Source organism: Mytilus californianus, unplaced genomic scaffold (assembly GCF_021869535.1).
Source record: "Mytilus californianus isolate M0D057914Y unplaced genomic scaffold, xbMytCali1.0.p SCAF_4, whole genome shotgun sequence".
In the NCBI taxonomy this organism is placed as follows: Eukaryota; Metazoa; Mollusca; class Bivalvia; order Mytilida; family Mytilidae; genus Mytilus; species Mytilus californianus.
The window spans coordinates 77168860-77192628 of NW_026262690.1; the positions used below are offsets into that span (position 1 = coordinate 77168860).

The following is a 23769-nucleotide window of genomic DNA, read 5'->3' on the forward strand; positions in this document are numbered from 1 at the left end:
TATAATTGACCAATTGCATACAGTATTAGAAAAACAGACCAAAACACAAAAACCCAGCTATTACCACTAAACCATCAAAATGAGGTCAAGGTCAGATGACACCTGCCAGTTGGACATGTACACCTTACAACCATTACATACATCAAATATTGTAGACCTATTGCTTATAGTATGTGAGATATAGACTTGACCATGAAAACTTAACCTTGTTCACTGATCCATGAAATGAGGTTGAGGTCAAGTGAAAACTGTCTGACAGACATGAGGACCTTGCAAGGTATGCGCATACCAAATACATTTATCCTATTACTCATAATAAGAGAGAAATTAATATTACAAACAATCTGAACTTTTTTTTCAAGTAGTCACTGAACCATGAATATGAGGTCAAGGACAATGGGCATATGACAGATGGAAACTTCATATCATAATGCATCTATATACAAAGTATGAAGCATCCAGGTCTTCTACCTACTGAAATATTAAGCTTTTAAGAAGTTAGTTAACACCACCGCCTGATCACTATCCTTATGTCGAGCTTCAGGCTCGACAAAAAATCATATAAGTAATTGTTATGAAATATACAATTTTCAAAACCGGTAAAAATTATGAATTCATATAGTATTGGCATCATTCAAATTACCTCAACAATATTTAAAGTTTAGGTAGGTGTGTGAAAAATTATTACCGGTATGCATATAAAATTACACAGCTTCTTAATGTTCCAACAAGTAATTTTTTAAATCTTTTTTTAATGAGCTTGTACTTGAGGTCAATTTTTTCAGGGATATAGGGGAAAGGTTGAGATCTCACAAAACATATTTAACCCCAACACATTTTTGTGCCTGTCCAAAGTCAGGAACCTCTAGCCTTTGTTAGTCTTAAGTGTTTTTTTAATTTTGGTTCATTTGTATTTTTGAAGTTTAGTCTGGCCATTTTGCTGAACTAGTATACATTATTGTTTAGAGGCCAGCTAAAGCCCACCTCTGGGTGCGGGATCTTCTCACTACATTGAAGACTCATTGGTGGCCTTGGGCTATTTTCTGCTCTTTGTTTGGGTGGTTGTCTCTTTGACAAATTCCCCAATTCAATTCTCAATATATTCTATTTATCAGAACTATTTTTCTATTCCTTTGTATTCTTTTAAAATTTTATTGGCATATCTACAATTTTTTGAAACTTTAAGCATTTGTATATGAAACTGAAAAAAAAATACTAATTACAAAATGAAAGTAAATCTACTTATATTATACCAATACTCTTACAAATGTTAACATTTTTCTTGCTACTGTTCAGTTCAAATTAAAGTTTTCCTTGAGCCGTCCAATCCTTAACTGGGTACTAAAATCAACATTGCTCAGATGAAACAGCTTGATTCTGGTGACTTTATCTGAGTTTCATCTAAACAACTTTAGCTTCATCTAAACAATTTTAGTTTGGTCTAATCAATTTTTATTTCATCTAAACAATTTTTAAGTTTCATCATAAATAAAATAGAAAGGACAACTTGCATGAAAATTTGTTATTTCTGATTAACTTTTGTTTTTTTTAATTTGACTTCAATAAATAAAATATTGCAATATCATAAATAAATTATTTCATTTTAATTTTTATTTCATTTTTTCCAATATATTATATCAAGTGTAATCTATTAGATACAGTTTCTTTAATAGACTGAGTTATGATGTTCTTTTTTTTTTTGTCTAAAGAGAAGACCATAGTTCATATGGTCTACAATGACTACATGAGCATGCAAATCATCAGAATTTTTCACCATTCTACAAGAACAAAAATTCAACTAAATTTCATTAAAATGAAATGTTTTCTTGTTCATTTCTAAACAATGATTAACTATTTAAAAATGTCATTCAAATGCCAAGGAATACACTAAATATATTTGTCTAATTGGTCAAGGTAACTACGGAGAAGTTATTATCAACACATCATTATAGATCTTTCATGACACGCTATAAAATGTCAAGTCAAAGAAAAACATTATTATATTAAATGGTATTAAATACAAGTCAATTTTTGTATTCCTCTAAGTCATTCTATTGAAATTATTTATCACTAAGGTCATCAAGGTGAAATAAACAATATATAATTAAATAATTAAATAGGATACAAAATAAAACTATTTATCTGAAGTGTGATCAGTTTATATATGATCCTAATCAATGAAATCGTTAAATTGAACAAAATATATAACAGTCAAGAAAAAATTCTTAAACAAAATATGCTTAGTCAAAACTGGAATCATTTTAATTTATGGAACCCTACTTTCTAAATATGCTACCCATACAGTAATTTTGATTTGAATGTATTTTCTATTTTTTACAGTATTCCCTGCATCAATCTAATTCCCTGCTATCAAATCGGTGACCACTTAAAATACTTAAATATAATATATTAAATTTTAATAATATATTAACACTCCCTGTACTTTTTATTGAGGCAAATGTGTTTTTGAATAAATAATCAGATGTTTTAGAAATTTAACATAAAATTCATGATTTTAGTGATTGAAGAGGATAGCAAACAAAAGTTAAGTTTGCATTGTCAACGTGTAGCACATTTCGTGTGAAATGAATGGAAGTTATGACTGATGTACAATTTGTAAGTCATGTACAAAAATGCTTCATACTAATAAACTGTTGACACAGAGATATGTCTCACCTGTCGGCATAAAATTCAGAAAAAGACATTTTTGATAGACATTAACATTGCTTATTAATTCAGTTGCTGGACCATGATCTAGGGCCTAAAAATGATGTACAGACAGTAATGTAACTTTATAGAAAATATTGTTGTCTGTTGTAAGAATTTCCAATCAATCTAACTTAAGCAGAAAACTTAACATTGAAGATTGCTAATTAATTCAATGTCACTGGACCTTGTCCTAGGGGGCAGGGCCTTAAAATAGTCGTCAAACTGAAATGTACTGATCGTAATGTATCTTTAAATCAAATATCAATGATCTATCACCAGTATTTCCCGTCAAACTAACTTAAGCAGAAAATTTAACAATTGTTGACACCAACATCATCATCGTCGTTGTCGCTGGAAAAGCAATCCCTATGTCTTGCTTTCCCCAACTTTCGTCACAGGCAAGACAAATATGTGAGGTCTGTGAATGCTTTTACAACCTAATGTAATTGCAGACAAATACATCCAGTTCTTCTAATAGAACTTTAAATCTTAAATCTTACAAACATTGAAAATATCAAATCAAACATCAATGCATAAGTACATCATAAACATTCTAGTGAGTGGAAAAAAGGTCAAGTGACTGCCTCTACAGTACACCTATGATTTGTTATGTGAATTCAAACTGCAAATTGGTAAAATATTCAAGCAATTGGTATTGTGAAAGATCAAAGCCTTTAGGATAAGCACAGTAAAATGAAGAGATGGTGTATCCTTGTATTAATGAAATTAATCCATTTTGAATTAGACCTTAAATATACTGAAATCAGTTGACTGTCCTACCTTACGAAGACAGATTTAACAATCCATATTCAAAACAACAATTCTACAATTTGCCCTTCTCTGATTTTTCTCCTTTTTTCTTCCTTACTTTAATCAACCATTTCATATATAACATTGGATATAAAGCTAAATGACAGAAGTCTTGATTCATGTGAAAAGGGGATAAACAGTTGGACACTCTAACTTAATTTTGCAATAGTGAATAATCATACATTGAGTGGGATTAAAAAAAAATGTATTTGTAGTAGACAATTAGAAATGAGTAGCTATGTTAGGCCATACTTTCATGAAAAATTTACATTGAAAGCTGCAAAATTTCTTTAAATATAAGTATACAATGGTAAATTGGAAAATAACCCATGAAATACTTAATTGGAATGAAAATTTATTGTGATTCAAATTGGAAAATGTACAAAAAATGACAAGAATGTGTGTTGCATTGGATGTCAGATGCTATTATCAAATTAATGAATTTTTCAAATTAATGAATTTTTGTTTATATTGTGGTGTTGTTGATTTCTGTTGTTCACAATATTTAATATCTTAATATTATGAAAACATGACTTCATATTTAGAATTTCATTATGCAATTACTACATGTGACTAGATCTCTATTTAAGTTGCGTTCTATAAAACGGTACAAATGCAACTGTCCAAAAGAAAACTGAAAGTTTAGGTCTTTACTCTTATATTAACTTAACTGAAAAAATAATGATAATTATAACAGGTCATTTATCATATATATCATATATCTTTTTTTATATACTGTAGATTTGTTATTACGGTACTTATTTTGTGGATTTTGTAGTTACAGATGAACAACGAATCTAACTATTCAACAAAGTTGAAATTCTCTATAGCCTAGGTTGTATGTAGACTTTGGCAAAATTACAAAAATAAAATATTCAATATGAAAATTGGTACCCACTAAAACAAGCATTAAGAGAGTATTGAATGGCAATACATAGTCCCCTACTGGTTAAAAAGTGTTATACTGGAACAACTAGCTTGATCTATAACTTGTCATGGTGTTAAACTATATAAAGAATATCAAATCAATATCTCCAAGAATGAAAAAAAGTGTGGAAAACTGGTTACTTGCGTAAATTTTCTAAGTCAGAGGACCATAACTGCCAAATAATCCTCCAAACCAAACAAAATTCAACTTGATCTGTAACTTGTCAGAGTAAAACTATATACCGGTACCAAATATCAAATCAATATCTTCAAGCATAACGAAAAAAAAGTGTGGAAAACTGATTATTTGCGTGAGTTTTCTAAGTCGAAGACCATAACTCTGCAAAAAAATCATCCGAACCAAACAAAATTCAAACTTGATCATGGCTTAACTATATGCCAAATATCAAGTCAATAAAAAAAATAAAAAAAGTGTGGAAAACTGATTTGCCAGACTGATGGACAGACAGACAGACAGACAGACGGAGTGAAGACCTAAAAGTCCCCTTTGACTTCATTGGTAGAGGACTAATAAATGAATCCATAGTAATCTATGTTTAAATATAAACTCAGACATTATTATATAGAAATTAATTAATTCCATATGTCCCTAAGAATCTTATGATTTATTAAAAGGGTAAATTTGAACTTTGAAATGTTCTTCCATATTTATAAAATATATATTTGACTTACCATACATTTCCTTATAGCCCACAAAAAACATTATCACTTCTTCTTAAGCAAACTTCTGTTTATTACTAGTCCCATTATTCCAAACTGTTATAATTACTGTTTTCTACCATTTTCTGCAATACACAAAAGCCTCACACATATGAAAGGAGAAATTAATAAAAGTCCTTTTGTACTTCATTGTTTGTCACTGATAAAAGTTAAAAAAACTTATGAAGAATCCTATTCAATATAGGTATATTTACTGAACTGTGGTCGACTCCATTTAACCAACTCGTCTAACTACATTGTCTATCGAAAATTAAGCTGTAACCGAAAATAGGATTTTAAATAACTATTCAGGCAGAATATACAAGGCTCCATATAGAAATTCGTACTGACTACTGATATCTATCGATAATGGCAACACGTCTATCATTATCTTCTATGATAAAAACACAGTAGTGAAAAAAATCATTATCAAATAGGGGTATTCATCTCAGATTGAAGTAATATTTAAATAAGTACCTACTTTCTATTGAAAGTATATCCTTGAAATTGATATCGTTCGAGGTAGGAGCGTTCCTCTTCAAATATTTGGGTACCACAAGATAAAAATCACAAAAATCAAGTACTAATATATTATCAAAAAATTTCAACACATTTACTAAAATGACAGTTTAAAATTCTTTCACCAGTAGCACAATATATACACAGGTCTTTAACAGATAATGGCATACCATTTAATAAATATCTATCTTAAATTACGCCCAAACACTTTTAAAATATAATCTTTTAAATGTTTTCCTCAAAACATTTAGTTTATTACACTTATTGATTAATTGTGTTTTCATAATGTCCAGTGGCAAATATTTCATGCATAATCAGGATAATTTCTACTGCCACCAGAAAAAGATATATGTTAGATAGGGACAGAAATTTTGCTTGCAACAGGCCATCTTCTGACCCTTCAAAGACTTGTTGCAGGGGATCTTTTACATGCAGTGGGTATGGCACTATGGAAACTCAGGCCTTAAATTTAAGGCTGTGGCTGCCTCTATTCTGACTGAACATATCTGCATTTTTATACATCCCAGACCCCTCACCCCATCTCATTGATGTCAATCTTAAAGTGTTTCCCAGAAGGCATTTCAACCTTAATTTATTGATACATTTTATGTTGGATTATTTGATGATGGATGCTAAACATCAACATATTCAGGACAAAAACAGTTAAAGTAATATGAAGATACCCTGCTTTGTACAAGGCCAAAAGGCTGAGCTGGAGTCAAATAAATAAATACCTTGCTGGATCACAAAGAAGACATTTTATCAACAGCTGAGCAGGATAATAAAGATGAAGGTACGACCAATATTATACAAGATTGCACACACTTAATTGCCTGCTTTATTTATCATGATTGAAGGTTGAAGGTTTTACTACAAGTATTACATAATCTTAACGTTGTCAATTATGCATGTAAATGAGGTAAAGATCAGATGAACCCACCCATAGACATGTACACTTTACAATCATAACATACACCAAATAAAGTTAGCCTATTGCTTATAATATCTGAGAATCAGACCTAATAAGGAAAACTGAACATTAACTAGACAACATGTACACCATGCAATCATTCCATACACCAAAAATGGTAGAGCAATTGCTATAGTATCTGAGAAGCAGGCATAACCATAACCATGAAAACTTAATTATTAACCAATGAACAATCAAAATTAGATCATGGTCAGATGAACCCTGCCAGACAGACATGTACACCTCACAATTATTCCATACACCAACTGACTTGACCATGAATACTTAACCTTTATCAGTTAACCATGAAAATGAGGTCAAGAAAATGTTTACATACGACAGACAGAAACTTTGTAACATAAGGCATCTGTATATAAGGTAAAAAGCATCCATGTCTTCTTCCTTCAGAAATATAAAATGTTAAACAAAGTGGTACAAATTTGCTTTAAATAATGAAATGTCAAGGACCATTTGATTTTCTGGTGACAACATCAGTGTAAAGAATGGGACATACTTTATTTTTTTAATTAAAAAATGAAAAGTCCACTCCTAGAATATACTGGTCACTGACCTCAGACCCACACTAATTGAACCCCTGGAATCAGCTAAATGAAATTTGTATTTTTTATTCTTTAATTTTGAAATTTAAGAAGAACTTAACTATAAACATTAACAAGTGTTCATAGGACACCATGCATTGCTTGCATTATCATGTGTCCATGTACAGTACATCATGTCATCTGGGTCAAAATCATAGTTTGGTATAAAATTGGAAAAAATCACCTAACAATGAACATTTGTAGGTTTCAAGTTGATGTGATCACAACTTCATGGTGAACTACCTTAACCAAAAACTTTAACCTGATACAGGACGGAGACAGACTAACTGACAGACCAGAAAACATAATGCCCCTCTACCATAGGTGGGGCATAATGACAGAGCTAGATTTTATAAATCATATCTGCAAGCCTGTATCCAGATTTATCATTCACTTTTATATTTGTACTTGAAAAGGTTTTATTGTAAAAAGGAGATTTGGTATGATTGCCAATGAGACAACTCTCCACCAGAGACCAAATGACCTAGAAGTAAACAACTATAGGTTACTGTACAGCCTTCAACAATGAGCAAAACCCACATCTCATAGTAAGCTATAAAAGGCCCCAAAATGACAAATGTAAACAAATTCAAAATAAAAAATTCACATGCCTGATTTATGTACAAAATAATAAACAAATAACAAATATGATATACAGCAACAAATAACAACCACTGAATTAATGACTAATGACCTAGAAGTAAACAACTGTAGGTTATCATACAGCCTTCAACAATGAGCAAAACCCACATCTCACAGTAAGCCATAAAAGGCCACAAAATGACAAATGTAAACAAATTCAAAATAAAAAATTCATATGCCTGATTTATATACAAAATAATAAACAAAAAACAAATATGATATACAGCAACAAATGACAACCACTGAATTAATGGCTAATGACTTAGGACTTTATTGTCTGCAACAGCATGAAGATCATCAATTTAAAATGATAATGCAATATACATTAATATATATCTCATTTAAATAGAAAGATGGTGTGTCTGAAAGATTGACTGACTGTTGGTGTTTAACCCCACTTTCAGCACTCTTTTCAAACAACCAGTTTTTATTGGTGGAGGAAGCCCAAGAACGTTGAAAGAGATAGGGACCCAGTCTTGAAATAAATGTGAGGACGTTGTTATTTGAGATGATTATAATTGAATCAAAGAAAACAAACAATAGAATAGAATAGAGAATGGAAACAGGGAATGTGTCAAAGAGACAACAACCCAACCAAAGAGCAGAAAACAACCCAACCAAAGAGAAAACAACCCAACCAAAGAGCAGAATGAAAGCCTACTGCCAACACTTTATGTCCTTTCAACTTTTACTTAAATAAAATTACTCGAGATATTGATAAAACATATATAAATTATATATGAATTTTTTTTCTTCATCATTTTTATTGAAATTAATAACTATTGTTTGTCATTATATAGAATGAAAAAGCAATTTACATAAACAGTTTCAAGTGCTCTGTCAATGAAATTGTTATTTTTTTCTGTTTTAAAAAATAAGGAGCTCTGCATGTTCAATATGAAACATCTAATTTCTATTATACTGCTTATACATGTATTATAATCATCCAATATATATTATAGAAAAGTGAACTAGATTGGCTTTTACTGAACTGCAGGATATTGTTCTCTGGTGAATGGTAATTTATTGCGGACATTTTACCCGGTACAATCAAGATCAATGTATAATCATTAAAAAACTATCTTGAATAATGATTTTTCAATATTAAAAAAGTTTTTACGTTAGTGAAAATGGCTATTTGATAGGAAATTGATAGTGGTCCAACTTCACATCATCCTACACACAAATATTAACATTGCAATTAACACAATAGCAGATCTATTGATATTTTTAAACAAACACGTTTTATACAAAAAAATCTCCGACAATATCTTAATTTTAAGCTTGTTAAAATTAACTGGTCATCATTCACAACTAAATGCCAAGTAAATGGTTCACACTAAAATGTTTGTTTTGTAGTTCAATATCTAACAACAAGTTTAGTTCACTTATTTTCAAAAAGTTCATGACATAAAATCCTTTTTCACTTTGAACCCAAAGCAAAGGAACAGTATAACATGTTATTTGTTGAATTTCTATATTTTGTTACATGACAAGATAAAAAATATTTTAATACTCTATGTTCATATAAACTTTCTAGTATTATTACTTTTCTTTAACATTCTTATAAGTTTAATGTAGTAAGTTTAAAATTTGCAAGAAACTAGACTATCAAGCAGACACCAATAGCCAACAGTAAATTCTATTACCATATATTTGGAAAATTTTGAAAGTATCTAATTTACGCTATTTTTGCAGTAGGCATTCAATGGAGAAATTTTTCCCTTCAGGAACATTTTACTGTTAATTAAAATGCATTGTACAAGGCCATGAAACCCTAATAATGAACATAAAGAAGATTCAACTGTCCTATCTTAGGCCAAAAACCACATACAAAACCAGACATGAAAATAACCCAATATAAATTATGTAAAGAACCATATCGTCTTATTTCATAAAAGATCATCCTCTGATTATTCATATAAACAAAATTACCTTATAACTTTATAGATATCAATAGGAATATTGAGAATCAAGAAAAGGTTCTAAACAAAATCTGAATAAAATGAAAAACTTTAACGCAAGACTTTCAATAAATTACTTATGAAAGCTAAGTTCATATTAATCCATGTTATTTTTTAGGAGATGAAAATAAGAAACATTTGGTATTGGACTGGCAATGAATACAATGCATTGATATTAGCTGATTTAACTCTTTGAGCAAGTTGAGCTTACTAAGAAGTGGCCAATTTAAACTATTTCAGTTAAAACCTATAAAAGTCAAATAATTATATAAATCGTTTTATACATCATGGTAAAATGTGAAAAGTCAACTGCTTTTCGTTAAACCACATAATTGTCCAGACATCAGTATTTAAGCCTTGTGCAAACAAAATTTATGATAAATGTTAACTGTCTGAAGTGTTTTGACCGTTGAACAAGAAAACTCAGTTACAGCACAGCAGTGGTTGCCAGAATTTTACTTTATATAGATTTCCACTTATGTCCTTAATGTAATGTGACCAAGGTTATATCAAAGGTTTTCAAAAATTTAAACACTTCACTCATTTTTGTTGTGAATTTTTATTTTGCTCAATAACTTATTTAAACAAAAAATAGATTCTATGTTTTTATCAACTTATAGGATTCAATTAGTATAAGACCTGAATTTCCAAAACTGAAAAAAAAAACGATATAAATTTTGAATAATAACCTTATTAAATAAGTATCAATTCATCAATGGAATGGATACCCAACTAATGGTGAAGTTGTGATTTTTTTCCAAGTGTTACAGCTGTTAATTAATCGCAAGAAGAAAATTGCACTTAGAATATTACAGGAGCCTTTAAAAATTTGGCAAGTGCTGAAAAAAATTTATCATGCACAATCTGAGTAAATCTAAGCAGAATCATGCTATTTCCTTCATTAATTTTGATAATAAAAACCAATTTATTTCTGAACAGATATATTGTAACATTGATTCATATTGAGAAATAAACATAATGTTTGTTTTTGAAGCTTTTATCTTGCACAAAAATAAATTGTATAGAATGCACAGAAAATCGAAAATTTAAGAGAGATAACTCAATTTTTTCCAACATTTTCTATAAATCTATTGCCAAACTTTTGCTATTCAGTATTTCTTGGCATTTAGTACCATCATATCACAGTTGAATGTTAAAGAGTTAAGTGTTTCATTTTGGACTTAGCTACCTGTATCTTTCAAATGCTTATTATTTAGAATTTGTTAGCAGAATAAAAGTGCATGCGTATTAGAATGTAACAAAAAAATCGTAAACTAACTTAACAAAAGAAATGTTAAAACAGAAATGAGAAAAAACAAAAAGTATTTTTAAATGTTTACTCATTTCAATGAAGAGACAGTTTGATTTCATTTCACCTGTTTATTTTACACTAACTTAAGTTTGTGCAAATGTAATAAATATGTTTCACTAGAAATTAACTACAATGGAAACTGCTAAAGAACTCATTTAAATCATCTGTTCTTTTGTAATCAAACTGTCAATTTAATATAAATTATTAATCTAAAAAAAAAAAAACTGAAGTTCATACAAAATATTGTGGATATAAAGTTTCTTAAAGAAAATTAGAAATTTAACTAAAACAAGAGCATGTGTTCATAGGTACCATGCCTTGCAGGCACTATCATAATTCCATTTACAGTGAACTGTGAAATCTGGAGCAAAATCGTAATTAGGATGATGATTAATTAATTGTTGGTGTTTAATGTCACTTTCATGGAGGGAGTGGCAGGAGTAACCAGAGAGAACCAACAACCTCTGGCAGGAGTAACCAGAGTGAACCAACGACCTCTGGCAAGAAAAAGGCAGTCCTATTAAATTAAGATCAGAGTTAACAGCACTTTGGAGAAGCAGGTTCAAACTCATAACGTCAGTGTTGACAGACAAGCGATCACTGAAGATAAACTACATAGACCACTTGGACAATGATGCCCCAATAATAGACATTAATTTAAAAAGTAAACATCTCTATTAATGAACTTGTGTACTATGTTTCAATTAGATGTAACCACAGCTTCATGGTAAACTACTTAGAACCAAAACTCTAACCTTAGTCTACCTTAAACTATAACTTCAACCTGATCAATGAACCCTGAAGTTGTGGACAAATCCTAACGGGTCTATTCCTGTGTTATATATTTTATCCATAAGACCCCATGCCCCACTCACACATTTGGCATATATATACAGTTCACTAATAATGAATATTTGTACTCTTGTGGAGAGTTGTCTCATTGGCAATCATATCTGCTTTTTATAGTTTTTCAAGTTGATATGACCACAAACTATCTTACTTTAATGGGATTATTTGGTGAATAATCAAAAACTTATTCATAGAAATAGAAAACTTTTTAGTTTGGAAATTATTAACATTACATGTACTGGCTATTGGCAAAAAAATAAAATGGAAGCCCCTTTTCTTTCCTTTCTTTAAAAAAAGTGTAAAATTTAATTGATTGCAGTAATGTCCAGTGTCATTATCTCCCCTGAATTAATAACATTTGGACTAAAGTTATCTCCCCTGGTAAAATCATGGATTCTTTGATTCTTGAATATGATTGATTGATTGATTGTTGATGTGTAATGCCACTTTAAGCACTCTTGGCTATATCTTGCTGGCAGGTTTTCATTAGTGGAGGAATCCAAGATGACAGCTCCATAGAAGCTCAGTTTAACAGTATCTTAATCATTTTCAATGAAAATAGTCCAATGACATGACAGTGGCTATATTGGTTGGTCTCTTGACACCAAAGTAACCACATTCACATCTTGTTCTCAAGAATATTAAAGCACTGGAAGTAAATAGTAATAAATGATTCTTAAAGAACACATCAAACACACCAAATCATTTAACAACTGTTAAGAAAACGTTCAAATTAACAAATGGGTACGCTTGGAAAATATAAAAAAAATCATGGCTCTATCACTTATTTTTCACATGCTATACATGCTTTGTGTTGATTGTTTATCGATTTCACAATCCTGTAAACTTCTGAAACAAAGTCGAAAGTTAATTAGCTTGCGATCAACAATCACTAAATAAAATATTATTTGTCGATAATACATTGCAGATTCATAAGAGATGTATAAACGTGCACACAAAACTAAGTTTAGTATATATGCATGCATTGGTTCAATATTTTCCATAACATTATAATTACAAGAAACTCATATTATATGAATTTATAAACTCTCTCAATGTCCATCACCAATGTCCATATATGGTTTATATATTAATGTCAAATATCAAAATTCAGACGGTATCTAATAACAAGCACTTCCCATATTTGATTTCAACTGCTTCAATTGTTCTTTAGACAAAGATTTTTTCATTTCAATGCTACATTTTTATCCCAAATCAGCTGCTTTTGTTGTCATTCTAGCAAAACTTTCAAAAAGAACTTCACATGGAATCTTACTGCTAGTTTTGATTTTAACCAATTAAAAATAATTAAGAAAAATATTGTTCTATTTATTTGGAAAAAGATTCAAAGTAAAATGAAGTCAACCAGCTATTCTAATTGACATATATGACACAACTTTATCATTACTTCTTCAGCACCTCACCTGAATCCTTTCTACATGATACTTATATCCATAGTGATTCTAAAGAAGATCTCTGAAGCTTCAACTGATCATTTAAACCTTATTTTAGCCACATCTTTGATGATTTCATTCAGTTTTACTCATAGTTACCAAAAGTTTGTAAAAATAGATATCTGCAAAGTTATATACATTTCCTCTAATTTTCATGATTTTTTCACATTTTTAAATCGGTGTGAGAAAATCATTTCTCATCTCTAGAGAAAACTTTGTTCTCAGCAAATGATTGGTCGAAATTTAATTATGATGTAAAATTTTCTTGGTTTCTTCTGAATTTCCTATTGTGACGTCATGAAAAAAGGCGACCATGTCTGATGACATCACATATAAAGAAACAACTTTCTGCAAATCTTTTAAAAAGAAGGAAATACTTTATTTATATATCGTCTAAAAATCATTAGAGAAACAGGTTCCACCACTATAACTTGTGTATTACGATATTTCTCCTCTCTCAACAGTTAGATTTTAATTATTTAAAAAGCTCTGCAAGTCTCCCGCTTTAAATATTAAAATTTAACTATCTCGAGTGGAGAAATATCATAACACACTTAATGCAGTGGTGGAATCTATATTTCTTTCATGGTTCTCTTATCGAAATTCCAACTGTTTACAACAGACATACTGACAACAGATGGACAACTGAAAATAATGACAAATGATTACATGACCACGTGGCAAACAAAATTTTTTCATATTGATGGTTCTATCATTTTGTTTTTTAAAAAAATTGAATTAATGAAAAATGTACACTAAAATGAGGGGAAAGTTTCAGAAAATTGGAGATTTTCATATACCCCGGTACTCAAAAAAGTTGAAAATAAAAAATGTCTCCAAACAAAATGACTTTCTGTTATGATGAGAGAAAAAAAAAAAGAAAAATTCCTACCTTTTCTGAACTGTTTCAGGTTAATCCCTTGACAAGTTTTCAGCTTGTCAAAACATTCTAGTACCTCCATACATTCTTAAATTTCTCCCTGTTGGTATATACAATATCACCACTTTATCATATTTGGTTTTCAATTATTGATAAAACAATCAAATACTCAACGAATACCAAGCCTAGTGCAAATCTATGAACAAACAGATTCCGCTTTTGTTGACTTACAAATGGTTTACGACTGATTTAATTAAATATTTGTAAAAATATCAACGGGTATAAAAGGAAAAAACTATCTTTAAGAAATAATATTACTGTAACAAGATTAAAAATGTTAAAGATTTAAAATCCAAAGACCACCAATTGGTTCGGATTCAAGTTTGCTATGATTTAATGAATAGACTATGTTAATACAGGTATCTATGTGCAGAACTAACTCTATTGGACAGAAAAGCTCTTTTTCAATTGGAAATTATAATATATATAAATGTCAGACTTTAATTAAAGTATTTACAAAGACAAACTTTGATATTTTCAGAGTTAACTATGTCATTGATGTCAACAGGATGATTTTAAATATTTCATCAAACAGAATTCATTAGTACATAATCAATACATTATTTATTTTACCCTGGACTTTATCAATTTTTTATTTTCTTTATAATTTCTACTTGGAAAAAAAGTTTTGTATAAACTTCATAATACATTTAAAAAAGTATGTTTTGTCAAGGATTTGTATAGTAAGACTATACAAATCCTTGGTTTTGTACAGAAGAAAATATGTGCATATAAAAGTAGTCCTGGCTGTTAACATTCTAATTAGGTTCTGCATTGTTAAGTACTATGGATTTGGTAATAAATTCAGGTTAAGAATAATTACAGTTCAGGAGTCCGTTTCACAAAAAAAACTTACGAATAAGATTGATCGTAAGTACACTGAATTGTTCATGACTTACTACCAATCTTAGTCGTAAGTTTTTTTGTGAAACCAACTCCTGGCCATTAAGCAAATAAACAAATTTTCTCACAAGATCATTTGTATTTAAATTACTGTTGTTTAGAAGCCATTTAAGATGTTGATATCAAAGTTCAGTTACCAGAATGAGCAACTTTGTTTTTAACAGCTAACAACTTTATATAATAGTTTCTGTAGCTAACTGAAAAAATCTTGAGTATAATAAACAAGAAAGACAGATTAAAAGCAAAAAAGACAGGTATATGGACATAACCAGAAAAAAAACTTTACGAACAGAGACAACTTAAAACTAAATTTTGAAGTATTACAATCCCAAAAGTAACTTGTGAAAATCTTTTAAAATTTTCTCAATATGCCATATTTTATAAAGTCTATGAAAAGAAGCATGGCATGTATAATATTATCTAATATCAATTCCATTAAAAATGTGAAAATTGGAATCACATGTATAATAAATAATCCATCTTAAATTCAGGTTTTCAGCCATTTAGACTAAATACACCTGTACAGGAAAGATAAAAATGAAACTGTCAAGGCATAATAAAAAGACAAGATACAAATTTAGAAAGGAAACTTTATGATTTTAAAATATAGGGCCTTAAGAAAAAAAAAATCATTTGGACAGACACACCAAATGCAATATCCTCTACGTAACTGAACATTTACGGATGAGGGGATATTAACCAAATAATGCTACTTAAATCGATCTCCAATAATTAAATTTAATTAATTGACCGATAAACATAAAATCCATCATACTATGACCAAGTATATTGATGACAGAATTAACACCATCATTGATCAGAATTAGATGACTACAAAACAAGAGGATAAAAGCTTTCTATTTGTTCTTCTCTATCCTAACACTTCGGTAAACGTAAAAAAACTCACAACTTGATGTGAATTTGATGAAACTTTAAATAATAGATGCAAATATTGACTAATTTTAATCAAAAACCAAAATGTTTGCTGAGAGCTTGTTATATAATCTCAAGAGATATGATAATTTCCTGCATTGGAAGAGGACAATTTCAAAATCTGTTTCATTTATGAATTTTGTATGTAAAAACTTATCGTTGTTAAGTAGTTTGTATAATTCATAATACAATAGTGTTAATACTAAGTGCACCTACTAAACATGAACAATATTTTATGTAAATATGTGTGTTCTTTTGCTGAATTTTTTATTGGAAAGATTTTCCATCTCTCACTCTCCCATGTTACAATGATTGGTGTGAAACTAATGATAAATGTTTACTTTTGTTATATATCATAATATATCATGATAGTTAAAGTACATATGTTTTATTGGTTTCATAACAACATTACATAGGTAGCTTTTTTTTTTACAATAAAATAAACAAGAGGCTCTGATTAGCTATTACTGTCTACATGGCTTATCTGGCATTTTGGCATAAAATTGATACAATTCAAACAAAAAAAAACTTTGTGTTGAATGGAAACTATAGGTAAAAATGTTGTCTTACTGGTAAGATAATTTTTGGTGGAGTTTCTGTCTTTCCATAATTGTTTTCAAAATAATAAGTAAAAATTTTAAAAAAGGTTAACATTTCTCCTTGCAGGATTTTATTGATAATTTCATTCATATTAACTTATTTATGTATTGCTGATCATATTGCTGTTCAAAGTTTCAGTCTATCAATTATAGTTTCCAAGATATTAGGTAAAAACACTAAAAATTGGTAAAAAAAATTAATCAATTAAGGGCAATAACTCCTTTAAGAAGTATTTATTTGTTATCTTATTTTACTGGCCATTTTTGTTAATGACAGATTCAGTCAATCTCCAATATAGTTTCCAGCAAAAAAGCAAAAAATAGTCATTGAAGGGCAACAACTGTAAGGAGTCAACAGACACTTGGAATCATGTTGACCTACTTGTAGATTTCATTTTCATGACCATTTTTGCTTTTAACAGTATCTTTTTAACGGTACCTACATTCTTAGGTAAAAGTGTTTCACCATTTGAAATTCCCCTATTATTTCATATAAAAACTTATTTTTTAAAAACATTGTTTAAAACTAATTTGAGGTCTGATGTTGATGAAACTTTTAATGTTAAACTTATAAATGTGTACAGTGTAATATTTTTCCTATATAGCCATATGATTTTTTCATGCAGAAATTCATATTGTTCTTTTAACAATGATTTCCCTAAAGACATGAATCATGAATATATTTCATAATAATTGCAAGAAACTGCAGACATTTCTGTATTTAATGAAAACAAATTCATTCAATTCTGACAAGAAATATTTTCAGTAGATTTTTTTATTCAAAATGTGTTTTTATGTGAAATAATAGGGGAATTTCTGATAAGGGAAACACTTCTTACCTAAGACTGTGTCATAGATTCTGCAAAAGACAACAAAAAGGGTATACATCATCAAGAGCAATTATTCATATAAGGAGTCAACTGACAACTTTGACCATATAAAAATAAGATGTGGTATGATTGCCAATGAAACAACTTTCCACCAGAAACCAAATGACATAGAAGTTAACAACTATAGGTCACCATACAGCCTTCAACAATGAGCAAAACCCATACCGCATAGTAAGCTAAAAAAGGCTCCAAATTGACAAATATAAAACAATTATGTTGACTTATTTGGAGATCTAATTTTGTTTTTTTAGATTCTCTCTTTCTATTATAGTTTGGATAAAAAAAAAACACAAAAAAAATTGTAAATTTTACCATGGAACCCTGTGCCTCACCGGCTATTGTTGCTGTCAGAGTAATTACACTTAATGTTGACTGCAAAAAAAGTCCTTTTATCAGTAAAATACAGAATAAAGTATAAAAATATAGATTTCTTTTCTTCAAATGCTATTGAATGATCTTGAGGAAGCTTCTGTTCAAGTTCAAGTTCCTCAACAGACTAATGACAATGGATGCCTAGTGATGAGAATAGCTCACATAGAGTGAGCTGAAAATACGATCAAATACATCCCACAGTTTCTCATAGAATAAATTTACCACAAAACAAATAAAAAGTGATCTTAAAAATAAAAGTCATGAGTGAGGCAATTAAAGTAGTAACCTACTCTTACCTAATATAAATATCCCTTTAAGGGATTTCTTTGATCATACATCCAATGAAACCCAATACATAGCAGCACCATGAATGCCTGGTTCACCCATCCCCTTTATTTCCACCATTAAAGTCCTACAATACCAGAAACAAATATAAAAATTTGAACTGTGAGCTATTGCTCACTAATGATGATACTCTAACTAAACAGGAAGTTGATGAGCAATGGATGTGAAAATGTCTCACAAGATAAAGCATCCTCACATAAAGCTGGATAGCAAGTTTCAAGAAGCTCTGATTAATAGTTCTTGGGAAAATTCTAACAAATATTTCATACATGCTGTTATGTGTAAGATAAAATTGAGAATAGAAATGGGGAATGTGTCAAAGAGACAACAACCCCACCAAAGAGCAGAAAACAGCCCAAGGCCACCAATTGTCTTCAACACAGCGAGAAAATCCTGCACCCGGAGGCGGGCTTCAGCTGGCCCCTAAACAAAAATGTGTACTAGTTCAGTGAAAATGGACGTCACACTAAACTCTGAAGAGTATACATGTATAAGTATTCGGTAAACAGGAAGTTGATAAGCTATCAATATGAAAACACATCATAGTAAAGCATTGCCATAAGAAGCTTGCTTAACATTTCATGGTCATTTTAGTGTAAGAATATATAAGGATTCTGTAAACAGGAAGTGAACGAGTAATGAATCAGGATAAGCATCATGAAGTACAGCAGTGCCATATGAAGTTTTCTCACAAATTTAGACTTTGTGCACTTTTGTGGTAGGGATGAGTGGCTAAGACATTGAGTACCCCAACCTTTTCATATATTGTAAATATCAAAAACATATCCCATCATATATTTTGAACATCAAAAATACATACCCTATCATATAATTTTTGACAAAAATATATGCTTATGATATTTCATTTAGAGATAAATAGATTTGGCAAATATTTGATGCATTTACAACTGTACTTTCAATAGCATCTGTGAAAAAAAATCAACATCTGATTAGTTTCAAATACTTATGATTTAATCAGCAACCTTGTCATATATTTCATTTTAATTTCTCCACCTTATCATATATCATGAAGCTAAAAAAAGTTACCTATTCCAGCGGCTCATCCCTACTGCACATTGCATTGACTAAATATGAACTAAATCTGTTTTGTAGTACTGGAGAAAAGAAGTTCAACATATTGAAAAAATTCAAAGTATTAAAAAACAGGAAGTAGATGTCTGACAGATCTGAAAAGTGCTCATACTTTTTAAAACTTATCACTGTCAAACTGCTGACTGAAAAGATGAATGCAATGTATAAAAATAATAATAACTTAAGTAAACATAAGATTTGCAAGATGTACCTAAACTGTTTATATTTCACAAAGTCCTGTTTCTCCAGAGAGATAGCTACAAGAATCCTATCTTAATCATAGATATGGCAAATTCTATGTTTTCTATAGAATAAACTGTTAACACAGAGATATGTCTCGCCTTTTTGTTATTTTGATAATGCAAATGTTGAAATTAACATAGCAATACTTTAACATTTAAGTTAATATGCAAATATTCAAAGTCAATGAACCATGACTGAAGGTACATGGCTCAACAATCTCCATAGAATTGAAATGTGCCAATGTTAATACAACTACATACTAAATACCATTGAATAAGAATAAGTTGTTCCCTTTAAACAAACCTAAACACAAACATTAACTTGTAAACTATGTAATAGTTTCAAAGTCAATGAACCATGCTGAGGGGGTTGGGCTATATAATCTTCATTTAAACGAGACTTGCAAATGCCAATAAATTTGCATACCAAATATCACTGACTTAACATTAGCGGTTCATCTTAAACTGATCTAATCACAAACTAATCGTGTAAACTAAGCAAAAGTTTCAGTCAATATACCATGACTGAGGTTTGCAGGGCCAAATATTCTCCATGGAAATGAGATGTGCAAATGCTTATACAACTGCATACAAATTAACATTGGGCTACCACTAATGGTTCCCCTTGAACTGACCTAATCACAAACTAATACATGTAAACTAAGCAAACATTTCAAAGTCAATAGACCATGACTGAGGGGGCAGAGCCAAATAATCTCCATGGAAATGAGATATGCCAACGCTTATACAACTGTATACCAAATATCTTTGACCTACCACTAGTGGTTCACCATAAACTAGACCTAATCACAAACTAATACATTGTTGACGCTGCCGCTGCCGTCAAGTAAGAGCAACCTAATTTTGCTAAAGAAGTAAAATCAAGTTTATGATCGGTACAATTTAGGGGGGAAATTAACTATTTTATGTTTTCTATACACGACAAAATCTTTGGAAAACAGTAAAATTCCCCCCCCCCCCAAATTGCATCGAATATATGTTTGATTTTACTTCTTTTGGTTGCTTCTACTTGACCGAGTACCAGGATGTCCTACCACAGAGTAGGTAACCTGTCAAAAAATTATGAAATCCAGCGTCAAAAGATGGTAATGTGAAAATAGTCTATTGATAATGACCAAACTTTTGATCACATATACAATGTATAATAACTGTAAAAATGCTGAAGAAATTGATAAGTAAAGGCTTTGTGTAGGAAATTTATTGCTTGATATAATATACAGAAACTTGTCTATTGTTCAATACCAAATAAGGACCTTTAAATGACTTTAAAATTACATTAGGATTGCTGCCTCCTTTTTATTCATATGCTAAAATATCAATGCCTTTTACTCAATAACAAAAGGGAGATAACTCAAAATAAATAATGTGATAAAATTTTCAAAGAATAAATTTATACCATTACATATTTGAATTTTAAATTTAAATCATTGCTGTGGCTACATATGATACACTTTATTACTACCATATATATATTAAGTGCATACTGTGGCAACAGATCAGTCCATGACTCAATAACCTTCCAGGATCACTGTTGACAAGCGGATGATGGTAACTGAAGTTACCACGATCCCAATATGGCGTGGGGGAATCCCCGTAAGATCTTTCCCTCTTAATTTCTTTGTTTTTACATAAATGTGGCTAACATTACTCAGCAGTCATTTGGTTATCAACATTTGCAATGAGTCTGTAAAATATTAACCTTAAACAGCTGTCCGTTACTGAAAAAATTGTACACAATAAAAACGCGATGATGATGGTAACTCTAAGATGGGATGATGGTAACTGTCGATCAAAATAGTTAGGAGATGATGGTAATTTTTATATTACTCGAGGTTTCTTTTCGATCATACCGTGTTTAACATCACTATACATGAAATGAAACACAATAACACATCTTAACTGAAACCACTATATTGGAGTATAGACCAATACTAGCGCAAGAGATAAAAATGTGTCGGGGAAACAATTTAAAATGTTTTGTAAAATGAAACATTCTTTAATGCAACAATTTCACAAACAGTGTTGTAATACCAACTAAAAAACTATATATATATATATATGTTTCAACAAAGAATCAAATAATTAAACAAATGAAAATTCAAAAGACTTAGCCTTAAACAGATTTATATGCCATTCCTGTTTCTTGTCAAAAATGAATAGATAGATATAGGAGTTTTATAAAAAAAAAAAAAAGCTTTAATTTGAGGTTATGAAGGATAAATTAGAAGTTAAACATATTTCAAGAAATGCTAGCCATAAGAGTATGGCTTCTTAGGGCATCACAATATGGGGTGGGGACTTTTTTTCGGGACTATGAGGTTAGGCGGTTTTAAGCTCAGAATTTTGGGATTGATTGTTTTGGGATACGGGAATTCCTATTTCAAATTTCAGGATGTCGGAATTGAAATTTCTTTAAATTCGGGGCCTCTGAATTTTAAGCTTTTAAGCCCGCGATTTCGGGATCAGACCCCATCCTCCCCTCAGCAATGTAGTAGGTTTTGGAAACAGAAACAGGAAATAAACATATAATTGTGTTCGACTTTAAAGTGAAACCAGAGAGGAATCTCTGGAAAACATTTCATACCATTCAAACTTGTCAGACACATATCCTTTAAATCGACATCATATTAATTACAATTATTAGGCATATATGTCAGTTAAATTCGCAAATTCCTGAAACAAAATGTTAGCCCCAATCATTTCGTATTTTTCATATTCTAAAATCACCCCTCCTTTTTTCACAGTGTCTGGATCCACCCCTGATACCGATATGTAGTACTCAACTATGGGTCATTATATAGGACGTAATATGAAACGTAAATTAATTTAAGGCATTACGTTTGCGCGCATTACCATTACATTTGCGCGCAAAAATCATTACTTTTGCGCACAGTTTTTGATAACATTTGCGCGCATTTATTTGACAAGTAAACTCAGGTAAATACAGGTAATAATACTTTATATATCCATATATCATGGCTAAAATTGTACTTAGTTTGTCGTTTTATACAGCCTTTTGGCAAGTTACCACCATCCCAGAAATCAGTTACCACGATCTTTCAAAAATAACATGAACAGTTACCATCGTCAACGTACTTTTTTCACTCTCAATTTTCTAAGTAATGGACAACTGTTTAAGGTTAATATTTTACAGACTCATTGAAAATGTTAATAACCAAATGACGGCTGAATAATGTTAGCCACATTTATTTAAATCAAAGAAATTAAGAGGGAAAGATCTAACAGGGATTCCCCTCCGCCATATTGGGATCGTGATAACTTCAGTTACCATCATCCGCTTGTCACCAGTGAGGATGAAATCCATTCTGTTTTTTGTAATCTGACATCCATCTTTTGTACTTTTGTACCTGAGAATAAATGAATGATATACAATAGAAATATATATATAAATACATTCCATGGCTTACATTTCCTACCAAAATTTCCACAATAAAGGGTACATGGTTGCTGCTTACCGGTACAACATGTACAAGGGAGCTATTGACTTAAGGGTTCTCATGGGCAAAGTTTAAGTCATCTCTTCAAAGTTTTATGGACACCATCACATTTTGTTGACCATAAAGGAAAATCTGTAAAAGATGACAAGGTATATATTCTTTTCATAATAGCCACAATCTTGTTCTTATTTTCCATTTTAATGACACTACTCAATTTATACTTGTCATGAGCATTATTTCAATAGTAAAGCAGGATCCACAAACTGTAAATTAAGAAATTTTATTTTAAAGATTTTTATTAATGGAAATAATGTGACTGAATAAGCATTGCAATAATAAAAACATGCATTCTGATATCTAATACATATGTTTGTATGCACATTTTCCTGAAATCACACTTAATGATCTCACATTTTTGTCCATTCTTCCAAAATCGCAATAATAAATGTATGAATGAATGATTTCTGAATTTACAATAATTAAATATATTTGATCATTC

At 30.3% G+C, this 23769-nt stretch overlaps 1 protein-coding gene across 3 annotated transcripts in view; it reads right to left on the bottom strand.

Moving 5' to 3' along the window:
* Positions 1-5720, bottom strand: part of LOC127698722 (uncharacterized) — a 45795-nt gene extending 40075 nt beyond the window's left edge. For 2 of the 3 annotated variants that reach the window (XM_052202346.1, XM_052202344.1), the window contains exon 1: positions 5140-5421. The gene's annotated coding sequence lies outside the window, so the exon portion shown is untranslated. Of the gene's footprint in view, positions 1-5139; positions 5422-5647 lie in introns of those variants that run through there. The other variant, XM_052202345.1, reaches the window with a different exon arrangement.
* Positions 5721-23769: the final 18049 nt, after the last annotated feature.